Below are 14830 nucleotides of genomic sequence, written 5' to 3'. Positions count from 1 at the left end.
GAACATTGAAGTAGTTCTGCTTCATCTTCCAACAGTTTATGACCCTCCCTTGTCCCGGCACATCGACTTTTATGTTCAACAAGTTACAGTCAGTAGTTAAAATCTTTTCTCAGGAATCAAATTACACCCCAAACACTTCCGTGTGTGTCTGATTGGGTGATTGTGTAATCCACTCAAAGTGATGTACGGCCACCTGTCCTACGTTGTGCCGTCCCCGAACATTGGTCTGTAAACACAGTGAAGTGAATCCTCCTCCTCCACCCGTCCGCCCCCTCACCCCACTTCTCTCCAGGCCTCTTTCTGTCATGGCGTCTGTGACATCTTTATTCTTACAATAAATTGTAACAGTGTGCTGGGCTCTTCTTCTTTTCCTCAAACCACACAAGAATCAAGACTTAAAGTAAATGAACTCTGACGAATAGCATCACCTGAGTTAACATTGCTCTGTTCTCTCCGATTGATTTGGCGGCGAGCTGTGAATTTCCCATGACTTCCTAAACTCTCAGCCAGAGTCAGATTCTTCACATTTCTCATGCGCCGCTACCCCGTGGTGCTTGATAGGTTTGATGCCATTTTGCCCACATGGGATAAATCACCAGAGAACATTTGAACGGCTCTATTGTTTGTTGTGTGTATTCTCTCTCTGTCTACAATCAGAAACATGTGTAGCATCATAGGAAATGTTTGCTGAACATGCTGAACTTTAACAAGGGTACCGCTGCGCACCAGGGACCTCGCTCACTGGGCAATTAACTTCACTGGCATAAAAAACTGATTTTCAGTAAACTCAAGTGATGGAGCAGAGCAACAGAGTTTAGTGACGATGATGTGCTGAACCAAGCCGCCGCACATTGCTGAAGTAATCATGCACAAAATAACAAATAATAATGCGAGGGGGATAAACTTGTTATTTGAAATCTGACGTGGCTGAGCTCACTTCAGGGAAAAGAGATAAAAAAGATTATGATTTATTCTTTATCAACACGGAATCAAAGTTGGGACGAGGATGTCGAGGCCAAGAGGATCAGTGAGTGGGACCGAGCTGAGAGACAGAGGTTATGTCAAACTTCGAGTTCAAGGCTCTCTCTTCCTGTCAGCATATTGAGACACTGTATGTTCTGGGAACAGGAAGCAACTCAACACTTTTCGCCAAAACTACGCTTAAATTATTTGCAGCATATTGAAAATTTGATGAAACAGGGATTTGCTGATTAACCACTAATACATTTCAAGAAACTTGCTGCAAAAATATTACAGTTAGGAAACTTTTGATGGCTCATGTGCAATCTGTTATACTCTGCTTACACTGTATGCACTATTTTATATATACTTGTGTTTACATGGAATGTTTGCTTATTTATACTTTTACTGATGCAACCCTGCAAATTGTGGGACTAACAAATCTTATCATGTCTTATCTTCATGCAGTTCAAATTCAAAATTCAGTTTATTATTTCTATTGAATGTAAATACACTTTTCAAGGAGCCACAAATGCGGCATTTTTTCATGCATGCCTGAGCTTATTTGTCATTTCAGTGTTTAATTTACCCAAATACCATCAAATAATCTTAAGCGAAAGTAAAAAAAAAAAGACAAAATCTTTAAACAGGAAATGGGAGGTTTTGCAATAACAAGATTGCACACACCATATTGCAGTACATTAATTTGGCAGCCAACTGTGGACAAGAGGAGTTGGGGAATGAGAAATATCAGATTTTAGACATAGACCCATGGAGGAAAATAAGACAGACTTACTGATGGTTACTAGACATATAGATAATGTCAGGATCTTTTTCGGTCTGATAGAAACTGGAATTTTAATTATATTGTTAAATTGTTAAGCTGGTCTGTGGCCGTGCAGTTTGCTTCTGTGTCTGTCAGCGTGTCTTTTGTTGAAATCTTAAAAAAAAAAACATGCATTGATAAGAGACAGACAGCTTTGTGTCTCTGAGGACGATGGCCTCAAGGGAGCCCTTTGTACATCTCTCCCTCCGTGTGCCTCGGCCTCTCTCCCTGACGCCCGGCTGATTTACACCAGGCCTACAGAGTGTAGCAGAGCAGCCCGGGCCGCTCTGGGTCTGTCAGGGCTTTGAGTGGTTGATTTACTCCAGGGTAAGATCACAAGGTGTTGAGCCCAGTCGGGGCGCCCCCTCATGACCGAGGAGCAGGAACCAGGCCCCCGTCATAAATTAGCCGAAAGCTTTGTTAGCCGCTTTCTCCTCTGGTCCTGCCCCTCTGCCACACTTTAGCCTTTAGCATCACCGACTAGGCCCCTGTCCTCACTCAGCGTGATTAGAAGAGCCCCCCGACGCCATGGAGCCCGGAGCAAACAGGGCTGCAGGGTACGTGGCAGCGGCTGCGATCAATGGACAACAACACGAAGGCCGAACTGCATCGCTCTTCAACACTCGTAACACGCTGCCCGTCGTTGTGGTTTGCCGTGGGTATAAAGAAAGACTTATTCCGATTATTATTAATATTACACATTTAATCTACATTCTGCTTTTAATCAAATATCCAACACATTTGTAATTACTTGTGCAACCCCTTTTTTTGAAATCTACAATCTAATGAGAAAAACTAAAAAGGGAAAGAAATTGCATGGATTATCTGATTTCTAGAGCGGACCAAAACAAACACGCTGACGTCTTCTGAGACTCAAATTTAATCGAGGACCCAGAAGTATTTCCAGCTGCACAAAGATGGGAGGCAATGATCATTCTTGTAAAACGAACCAGTGCAACAGAGGGCTATATGAAGTGCAACACCAAATCCTTTTCACAGATATCAATCAAGTATCAGATCAGCAGTCCTACCTCTGCCAGGAGGTTCTGGTTTCTAGATTTGGCAAATCTATGGCCCAGCAGGTTTTTATTAGAAATGTTTAATGTGTCTCATCAATGGATAAATAATGCACTGAGTTAGCTGAGTAAGCACAAAGATAAGGTTGTGACCATCACGTGACCCTTTATTTTAGAGGCTGAAGCAGCTGTACATCCCCTGCCAGGAGTGCACGGAGGATTTATGTCTATGCACCAAAGACACATGCAGACAAATGAGTAGTATCGCTGAGAAAATCAAACAACGACTCTGCAAAAGATAAAGTGCCATGTCTGAGAGCCAAGAGCGTATTATTAGCCACTATACAACCACATTTGATATCAGCTCTGGGCCGGAGAATCAGCAGAGGAGTCGTGTCAGGGAGGAAAAATAAATGCTCTCCGTGCTACTACAGGTCAGAGGGGAGCATTCAGACCAGGAAGAGAGAAAAGTAATGAACAAATATAGAAATCGTAAAATGCCTGCTTTCCTTCTCCATCTTATTGTGCCTTTGTGTGTCCTCTTTCCTCCGCCACATCCTTTGTATCATTATTCCACACATTTAATACCAGGGAAAATACATGTCCCCTTCCTCTCTTTACAAATAAATGTCCTTCCTTCCTGGCTCTCCTCGCTCAGTATCAAGGACGGTTAATTGACCCACCTCAGATTACAATAGAGGTTGGCAAGTGCATCGGGGCAAATGTTTAGAGCAGGTTTTTACCTCTTAAGGCTCGTTCGTGTGCTGTAACACAAACATTTAGGAAAACACGTCTATTCTTGCCAAGAGTTGAAAAGAGTTGACATATGGACAGTTAGCTTAGCTTAGCATAAAGACTGGAAGCATGGGGGGAGCAGGCCGCCTGGCTTTGTGCAAAGTTCACTAATAATAACTTAATTATTATTGATATTATACAAGTACAATTTTTACTATCACTACTTCACTATTATACTAATAGTAATAGTGTTTTCATTTATACTTTATTACATATATACCTAATATTTTTATAGTTAGAGTGAGACCGTTACAGCTACAGTGACAACATTATGTTTATATGTTATGTATTAACATATATTACATAATTATTCACAATTACTACACTGGTATTACTAAATTGCTAATTGTCTCTGCTGATTTTAATCTTTTTTTATTATCTTTTCTTAATTATTTTCCTTTCTTTTAATGTATTATTATTTTATTCATCATGCCAATCATAGCTGGGGTTTTTTTTTACTGATTTTTACATACATGTGCACACAGCACCTTAATCATCAGTTGTATGCAAAAACCACCTTTGTTGCCTTGTTCTGTTTATATATCTATATTATGATGCACTGTTTTTGCACTTAAGGAACATCATTTTGTTCAGTCGTATATTTTTGTATGAGTGACAAAAACTTGAATCCCAGGCCTGCTCTTTGAGTAATTATTATTATGTGTCCTCTGTTGAGAACATACTGATGATTTGTGGCTGTTTGTTGTCATCTTGGTTAACTTGAATCTCAGTTTTGCGAGCACTGAACTTTCTGGTGTCAGACCTCATGACTCCTGTACCCATTCACTAGCCGCCTGCAGTCTAAGTTTAGCAGCAGGGCTTTAAGGTCAAGCCTTTTTTCATTGTCACTTTCAGCACAGGTTATTGTGCTTCCTGTGCCAGGGCATTATTTTATTATCCAAAGCAAGTTTTGCTTCACTCTTAAATTATTCTGAAGGGAGCGATGATCCTGGTCAATGGGGGGTCTTGTTATCCTGCCACATGTTTGATGACCCCGGGGTCTGTGCAGAGTGGACAAGCGGGGAACTCCTGAGAACAGTGATACATGATGTACAGGAAAAACAGGAAAACTGGGACAGACAGAAGAATGCAACACTTCTTCAGACACTGTAAACACAGTGATTCTGGGAAGAAGCTGGCCGCATCTCTGCTGCATGTAAATATCATTCTACTTCAGAATAATGTTTGACCACGATTTTATTGCTTCTTTTACACACTGAAAAAGAAAGAGAAACGGAAAAAATGGTCAACTTCTTCCAGGCTCATAAATCCTCATGTTCACAGTGTGTCAGTTGGTTTTTGTTCATTTGTTTAGTTGCATATTTGTTTGGAGACATTTTGCACATTATCAATCAAAGCAAGTCCTGCGTTATCACACAATCCTTATGCCTGACTCAAGCTTTGTTGTAGCTGTGGGGAGAGTGTTGCATGCACTTTTGATATTCAACACAACACATATTTTATCATTACAACATTTAATTTAGTATTTCTGTCAAGGCAGATTTGTGTATAAACACGAGATGACCCACAGTGTTCATGGTGTACAGTGTAAATTGTACAGCTGCTGTGGTTAACGTGCTAATGTAGATTTCTTTTTTTAAACGTGTGCGGGTGACACTGAGGAGAGGAAATGTTCTGGGTATTTTCCTTCAGCAAGGTCAGCATATTTCATTACAAAGAAATGCTCTAACGTCATCTAAATATTCCCTTGGCACTACAACACATTCAGGTGGTTGAAAACGAGAGTGCTGAGACCTCCGCAGAAGGAAACAGAGGAAACAGAGGAAACAAGCTTATTGGGCCTTAAGTAGGTTTGAGGTTTAGAGCTTGAATACAAATTAATTATGGAGTAAGGCTTTACGCTATTGGCTGTACTATAGAATCCTTATTAATCATAATTTGACATTTATTTGTCCCAATTTTAAAAACTAAAAACATTTAATCTAAATGTCAAAGGTAGACTATCCATTTAACTATTTAGCTATTCTGCGGGAAATATGCAATTAATCAATATAGACCATAATTCTGTCAGCCTAGAGATTCATATCACAAACAGGCTGATTTCAACCTATTACATCCTTTTACATCCTTTTCTAAAAAGTCTTTGCTCACAAAGCAAGCGCCAGAGTTGGGGGGGGGGGGGATGCAGAAAGAAACAGCAGACAAAAACCATTGTTCGGGCACGGTCACACATTTGTGAATGCAAAGTGAATATCGCAGGTCAAAGTTCACCAAACTTATCTCCATGTGAAGCCACACTGTGATTTGCTTCGCCACAGGAAGGAAACCTTTTATTTGTCTCCTCGCTCGCGCTGATTGGACGTGAACCAGGACGCGAAGGCTCGCTACTGATACATTCATGCATGTGTGACCGGGCCCTCTAAAAAATATAGCTCTGTTTATTTGCATTCATCCCCTGGGCTGAATGTTGATGCCACCAAAATCTGCAACCAGAGATTCTTCCTCTTTCAGAGATGTTCAGAGACGATGAGACAATGAAAATGTATCTGTCACTTCTCATGTCTTCATTTGCAGAGGGGCAAACACCAGAGCTTTCAAACAAACTGTCTAAAAATGAAAAATGATTGTAATAATTTATTTTTCAGGATAGCAACTATGCTCTGGGCAAAAGCGCAAAAAATGAAAAAGCAATCCATTCCAGACAGTCTGTGCCTAATCAGAATTTTCTTTAGCATTTATTATTACGACTTGATCTGCGTTATGGACAGTTGCACTGCATCAACATGACTGTGGGAGGTCTCACCTGCTCATCAGCTCTAATGCTTTGTTTCACATGGAAATGTGTTTGAAATGCCAGTAAGAAGCCGCTGATTTAACACTTGTAGCATCTGTTGTTTGGATGCAAAACGCTTTTAGTAAAACTGACAACATTTTGGCTCTCGGAGAAATGAGAGCCAGATGTTTCTTTTTGTGTGCGAGCCTGCTTGTCCAGTGTGATCTAATACATCCTTCTCATTGCGTATATCAAGCAGAAAGTTGAAAGAGGTTTCAATGAATGTTGACATGGCCGTGTTCTCGTTGCTTCAGAGAGTTGGCGCGCAGTAAACACTGAACTCTTTTGTTGATCACCTCCCTCGTTCAAGGGTAACAGACCTATTCTCAACATAAAATCATAAAAGACAACAGCATGAAATTCTAATGGACGATTTCAATGATTGGACAAACACACTGTCCCTCTTTTTTACAGGAAGGAAGTGCTGACCAAATGTGTAATTTGATATGTTTGATGTGTTTTTGTGTTGTATTTTCTGATTTGTTGTGTTTTGTTGTTGTGTGATTTTGTGTTATATTTTGTAAATTGTTGTTTTGTGTTCTGTCACAAGGTGTTGTGATTTGTTGTTGTGTTTTGTGATTTGCTATTTTGTTTTGTAATGTGTTGTTGTGTTTTATGATATGCAGTTGTGATTTGTACTTCGGGGCCACCGCGATTCTGGCAACTTAGACGCTGTGAAAAACCACATGTTAAGATGTGAGGCATTGATGCCGATTCAACGACAATTCAAATAAATGAGTTTGTCATTATGGTCTGGGAATAGTTAATGTGAATAATATGAATGCATAGTTCAACCTCTTGCAATGAAAAATGGTTCTAATACGTGATGGATTGATCTAGATTTGATAAATGTACAAGATAAAACGAGATTCCACTCTGACATCTGTTTGATAACTATACGGCAATTGTAGTGTGTTTGCTGAGCTCAGCATAAAGAGTAGAAACATTCTGTCTACCAGCAACTCTGGTCATATGTGGTTTGTTTCATTTAATTAAAAAAAATTAAGAGACTGATTTGTGAGAATTTTTTTGTATTTCTGTGCAGATTTGTGCAGAATACATAATGCAACAAGTCCTCAGACATAAACAACTACTCATATTTAGGCAAAGAACTGTTGGTTTTAATTTTTGGCACAAAAACTTATCAGAAACAAAAACATGCTCTAAAGCAGATAAGGATGACATATGAAACTATATTAGTGACAGTTTATGCCCATTAATACCTCCCTCTCATGCAATGCAAGTCATTTTTATAGGGCCTAAAATACCAAACGTATCAGTGTTATCTGTGATGAGAAGGAATTTTCACACTTGGAGACACAACAACCTCCTCTCCCGTGTACTCTGATTTCCCGTGGTGATGTTGTTGATTCAGCTGGGGTCAGTCGAGTGCTGCGGTTAGAAAGGACCTCTCATTTGTCCTGCTGTTATCCACCATCAGCCCCCTAAACCCTCTTAAGCCCCTCTTTATTATCCTTAACACTTACCGAGGGCCACACTCTGCCTTCCTGTCCCGTTCCTGCTCTCCCTTTCCCCTCCACTACCCTCCACCCACCAGGGCTCCTGCTGCCTCTCCCTCTCGGCGTCCCCTCCTCTCTCCTTCTCTGTTCTAATTCATACATCTATATATTTGTTCAAATACGCATGTGTCCGTGTTTTCGGAGCCCCTCTGAGAGGTTAGAGGTCGGCAGGGTTTTCAGGGTCCTGCCTTGGAAATCCTCCCTGAAGGGTTTAGGGTTCCAGAGACTAAACATCTAAACATCCTCTCTAATGCCAGGCAGCTTGTATCAGCCTCAAGGTCCAAGTGCTGTGTTTGTGTGCATTCTTAACAAGCCTCCTGAGGCAGAATATGTCATTATACAATACGTTCATTGATATATTGCTTCAGTGTGTTTTATTGACGTCTCGTTTCCTACAAAATACATTGATTCTGCAACGACTCAAGCTTAAAATTTGCCAGATGTGGCAGGAAAAATTATCGCCGATACAATTGAATCCCAGATGATGCAGCTAAAAGTGCTCTTACAACAGCCTCCAAACACTGCGATGAAATTCTGTTTCAGTGTGTCCCAGTTTCCTTTCCTCTGAATTGGTGATGCGAGCCTCTGTCTGCAGCAGCTGTCAACATCACAGACAGATTCAATTTACTTCAAGTGGAGTATTTCCTTTCCATATGATGTAAAAGTTTCATGATTTCCTTTGGAAGGACGATGATGTTCGTTGCCAAATTGACCAAACTGACCTTCAGAATGTTAGTCGGCCCAAACAAAGATCCCTGTGTGACCCCTGTGGATGCTATTATCCCTTAATATCTTTGTTTGGTCGTCCTAATGTGATCACAGTTTGTATTTGCTGAAACAGCATCAGCCAGTGGGACTATAACCACCATCTGCATAGCTATGTTTTATTGGATTATGATCAGAGGCGTAAAGCCGCTGGTGATTCCCTCAGACTTAAACTTAAGTGACTGATAACAGCCTGATGTCAGTGGGAAAGACAAATAAACATTCACTCCAGCACCCCCGCAGCACATCTGAAAACAGATCCTCTGCCTCCTGGAGCTAAAATAGCAAACTCAATATCTATTTTAACAGATACTGTGCTTCCCCAGAGAGCTCGTCCCTCCGCAGCAGTGGTGAGTGCTGCTCCTGTGTTCCCCCGCCGACACGACTGCAAATATCATCGACTACACAAGGGGTTAGCACAATACAGCACATATGGACATGTGGCTTTGTAATGTGGCCTTAATGGGTGACAGCGTGCTACACTTTGAAGTCGTACAGGCCATTTCCTGAGCGTTAATACGAACGCTTCAGTCATTTGTCAAAATTAATTCAGGCACCTGATTTTGATTTGGTTTCAGTTTCACTGTCTGAGGTTAACTTGAGACCACCAGCAACAAATATTGAATTGTGCAACATTGATGCAGGACTGTTGCTTTAGTGAACATATGTGAAGATTTAGCTGATGATTACATTGATATTCTGAAGCTGAAAGAAACATAAACATTATATTCACATCTAAAGCATTTTTTATTATGTTAATTTTAACCTACCTTTTGATGTGCTGACCTTCTGCTACGAGCTTTGGTCATGTGATATAAATATCTAGAATCTATCTGTTTGTTTTGTAATAATAACTTATAACTAACTTTCAATAGATCCAAATCAACGAAAATGAACACAATATTCATTATACAAACTATATATTTTAAATCTATTTGTCGGTTTATGAGATATGCTACTAATTCCAGATGCGCAGACAAAGTAAAAAACTGAAACAAGAACATAATCTTCTTGTTGTAGGTAAAATCATTGTCCCAGAATATGAGAAAGCTGTAGGTTCCCATCCTTTGGAGGTCATTCTCTGCTGTGCAATTCCTCACTGGTACAACCTCCACTTTTTTTCATGCGGACTGATTCACTTCATGAAAATCTAATACTGTGTCTTAATACTCACTGCCTGTCATGGCAGGTTAGTGAAGAGGCTAATGCATCATTGTGAAGGATCTTTGGGAAACCAAGCAGTGAAGTGTTTCCCGATCTCAGGGTCTGTAGTTGCAGAAGCTGCTGGCCCAGTGAAGTGTGTGTGTGTGTGTGTGTGCTGGGTATTCCCAACACAAAACGAAACTAGGATAACATTTGAAGCCTGCCAAAGATTCATCCTGAAACTGTTCTTAATTACCAACGTTTTTATTCATAACAACTTTAATCCTCATCAGTTTTTAACAGGATCCTGAGAATTTCCCATGTACTGTCATTCCGAAACAACACTGTTGTCCAAGATGGAAATAGAGCCCAAAAATGTTTTGCAATCTAATCATCGTGAGCAGAAGACCAAACAAAGACGAGTTGGAATTTGCTTTAAGGAGTACTGCTGATAAAAGTTGCAAGAGAGGCAATTAAGCCATGTGTGTTCCAGTAAACATAACTCAAACCGTACAGGAGTTTCCTATGGTGAAAGTTTTATAATCTGTTTCTTATACATGCTCATTTTGTTTAGCAGAATATTAATATTTACCCTTGAATAAACTAATGAGATATGTTTTGGCCGAGTAATAAGTTTCCATGACTAACATATATTCACAACCTTTTAGCGATTGCCATGAAATCTGGCCCAGACATATTCATGGTGCCCAGAGGATGAATCCTGATAATAACTTTGGTGATCCCATGACTTTTCCTCTATGGCCAACATGAGGTTTGCATTTTCAGTGAAATCTCTTTACAACTTTTGGATGGACTGCAATAAAGTTTGGCACAAACATTCATATCCACATAGAGATGGACCATAACAACATTACACATTGGTTTATTGACCAAGTACCTGAAAATAGAAATTCCCACTGTTCTTTGATCAATAATGAAACAGTTGAAATTATTTAGCCCAGAGCTTCGCTGGGCTTCCACAGAGCAGCTACAATGACTGCAAACGTCTTCTCCGTTTAGTTCAAGCCTCAACACTCTAATTGCTGTGCATTTTTATCATTAGATCAGCATCAAGCACTTCAAAATGGAGCCTGAGAACTCAGATCTCCGAGCAATGCGGGAGATTTCATGCTTTACTGGACACAGCTCTGGGAAAAACTTCACAGTTTTATTTGGACAAAAAATTGCGCTGGTTTTGACATGAGTGTACTGACGTGCATTTTTTTTCTGAGCTAAAACGATTTATGATAAACACGTATCTGGAGAAAGTCCATTTTAGGGAAGGAATCATGAAATAGGCTTAGCCCAGTCAGGTAGACTGCTGTAGATCTGCTCTGTTTACTGTTTCTGCTGATTGCGCGACATCATTTGGATTCAGTTTCATATTCAACAGAACCACAGCATATAAACTGAGACCTAGTAATGAGTTTGGAAGAAATAGCACTGAGGGCAATTTTCAGGTCCATCCCAGGGGCGGGACAGCTATGATAACATGAATGTAACTTTAAGCATTTTTCTGGACCGCAGTGTAATTACTGAACGGGACTGCAATAACTGTTTCACTCTCCAGAGTCAAATTAACGGGCCTGAGAAGGTGTGAGATGCTCTTTCACCTCAGAGGAAATTATACACAATGCAGCCACTCATCTCATTCTCACACACAACACACACACACACACACACACACACACACACACACACACACACACACACACACACACACACACACAGACATTTAGTCACAGTGTTTTTCATTTGCTGTATAACACACATCTCCAAGTCTCTTCTATATTGGTTTATTTCCCTTTTCGTCTGTTTGTTTAATATTTTTTCTTAAGTATTTCTCACCTTCACAGTGTAATTCAATCATCTTTTCTGTAAAGAACAGATGCCCTGTCCTTGTCTTTCTCATGTCTGTGTCCTACATCTTTTAATAGTTTCTCAATGTTCTCATCCATCCCTTTCTATGTCTGACAATGACCATAGATGTGTTGCCCCAAGAATTCAATTTAATTTAATTTCCATTAAACATATTGGAAGTGATTTATGTATGAGGGACAAGCATGTGATTCGCCCCGAATGGACATCCACCTCATCTTTTCTGAACAGCTATGTCCTTCAATTTATGAGGATGACAAAGATATACAATCAAATCTGCCGTTTAATTATTTAAACACGTAAACATAATTTAGTCCATTGTATTTCTTTTGTTCTAACAGATTTAAGGATGATGACAAAGATATGCAAACACACTCTGTCAATACATTTTTTAAATACATTTATAAAAATCAGTCAGTTGTGTTTCTTTTATCCTAACATAATGATGATGACAAAGATATGCAACACACTCTGTCAGTTCATTTTTCAAACACCTAAAAAAACCTCCTAGACAGCGCTTCCTTTGATCTGACAAATATTAACTGCAGCTTTCACTTCTGCTTCACTCTCCTTGTGTTTGAAATTTCATTCACGACTTGTTGACAACAGTCATTTTTAAATTAACTCTTGATGGTTGGATGCGAGTAATAAAAACCCTGCAGGGGGTCGGCGACAGAAATGAACAATTGTGCGTCGAGCTAACCATCAAACGCGAGTTTGGAAATCAATGTCACAGCAGCGCTTCTCACAAGGCTCAAAGAAACTCCCACCGCTCAGACAGAACTAGAGATTTGTTCACAACAGTGACAATTAGAGGTGGGAGGGCCCCCGCGCACGTGTGTGTGTGTGTGTGTCAGGAAAGATGGTTGCCGATGTTGACATGATTGTTTGTGTAAGTGGCCTTGAAAAGCTGGCAGGGAGTTTGTGGAAGCAGGATATGGCTGCTTGGTGGTAGTTGGACAGAAACACAAATCATTTAGTGAGAGGATTTCTTCACAAAGATGAAGGGCTGGAGAGAATTAGCTCAATTACAAGGGTTTTTTTGGTTCTTATGTAGCAACTGGTAAAATAGAGCATAGTCGTTTTCAAGCTTTGGCTTTTGTACAGACGTGCTAATTAAGCCGTTTTCAGACATGAACTCCAGAATATTTCTGGAAAATTGGGTCCGGATATTTCCTTACTTATTTTCATATATGAAGAACGCAGCAGGAGATTGATTGCCTCGGACATGTGCCTTCTCACATACATCCCCTGTGGGAAATTTCCCGAAAATTCGCTGCCTGTCTGAAAGCAGCTCATTTCTCAAAGTGTTCGAGCTGAGTGAATTCATGAGTCAAATCTTCTTCTGCTGCTTCTGTTTCTGCAGAGCCTCTGCTGTCTAGAACTCAGGTCCTAGGATGAGCTCTCTCAGATTCTTCATCGTCATCAGTTACACAGAGAGAGAGAGAGAGAGAGAGCCAGAGAGAGAGAGAGAGAGAGAGAGAGAGAGAGAGAGAGAGAGAGAGAGAGAGTAGGGGATTCACATGTTTGCTGCTTTGCCAACTTTGTTCACCTTCATTGTTCATTGTGTGTGTGTGGGGGTGTAGTATAGCAAGTCAACAATAAGGCACAATAAAGGGCAATTTGATCCCAGCATTAAAATGTTTTTGTTGTTATTGTTGTTATTGTTGTTATTGTTGTTGGTGGTGTGTGTGTGTGTGTGTGTGTGTGTGTGTGTGTGTGTGTGTGTGTGTGTGTGTGTGTGTGTGTGTGTGTGTGTGTGTGTGTGTGTGTGTGTGTGTGTGTTTTAACATAGAAGCTTCATGAAACTCCCTATTTGGAGCACTGACATTAATCCAAACCACATGTGAGTAAAAGATGGGAACACACAAACCGGAAAGCAACCCTCAGACAAATAAATGAAACTTTTAAGTATTGAAGAGCAATTAAGACCTGCTGTTATTATCGGAATTCACATCATGTTGGTAATATCAGTATAATTAATCTCATAAGTGATTATTCATGTTCCAGAGTATAGTATCCATCTCTCAACGTGTCATGTGTATGTACCTTGTTAACAAAGCTCCATCTGCAGCTGTTAAATGTCACCGTTCTTGACTGTAAGGACTCTGAATTATGTTTCGGCTCATTTTCATTTTCTTTTCTTTCACAGACTTTATGGCTTTGGTCTGTGTGCCAATGTACACAGACTTTATACGTGGAAAAATAAATGGAAATATTTATTTTTTACGGGGCAGAGTTGTACTGTATATTAAGACCCGTCCCAGTAGAAAATAAGAAAAACTGCGTCCTGATTTGTGAACTTCCACAAAGAGGCCAGAGGAAGAAAAACACTCCTCTGCAGCTTCTTTCAGACAACACTCATGCCAGATCCCTCTCTGTCATGTCCAACTTTTTTTTATCTGGCTCGTTTCAGTACCAAAGTTCATCGCTCATACTCTTAACCCTGCTTGGAAGCAGCTTTTATGATCCGTACAAGCTGGATTGGTCAGAAAGTCGCCCACTGAAATACACATGCTCCAAATGTTTATCTTTGACATTTCAGAAAGAAATTATTTTCATTTAAAATAATTCTTATATATGCAGGCAGTAGCCCAACACTCCTGGTCTGTACTGGGGACATCAATAACTGTAACTTACAATATTTACTTTATGTATTGTACAATTCGTACCAGATTGATATGGAATTCCTCTCAGTCTGGGTATTAGAAAGCCTTTGTTCTCACTTCTTTGATGTGTTTTATGTAAACTGCAGCAGACAACTGGTTTGTCTGTGAGGTTGCGTTCTCCTATAACAATATATGTGATTCCAGGGAGGCTTCATTAAATCGGACAGATGGCTGGAAACAAATATGCGCCTGGCAGATTGCAAGGTGGATGGTCTTTAAAATTCTTTCTGTACTCATGGTTTCAGCTTCTTAACGTCACTTCACTTCCATTGAGTTTCCTGAGTGCATATGCAACCAAGGGCAGGTTGTGAAACACCAGAGAGAAGCTGGAAATGGGATTAGTATGATATGAGATCATGTTTAGTTTGGACGCTACTTTTTCTGGCCTTGTTGTCTTATTGGCTCAGCTTTGAATAAGGATTGGCAAAGCATGAAGAAGAAATACTAGTCCCCCTTTTCATTTG

This window comes from Hippoglossus stenolepis, chromosome 12 (assembly GCF_022539355.2).
Source record: "Hippoglossus stenolepis isolate QCI-W04-F060 chromosome 12, HSTE1.2, whole genome shotgun sequence".
Classification (NCBI taxonomy): domain Eukaryota; kingdom Metazoa; phylum Chordata; class Actinopteri; order Pleuronectiformes; family Pleuronectidae; genus Hippoglossus; species Hippoglossus stenolepis.
This window is presented reverse-complemented; position numbering follows the sequence as displayed.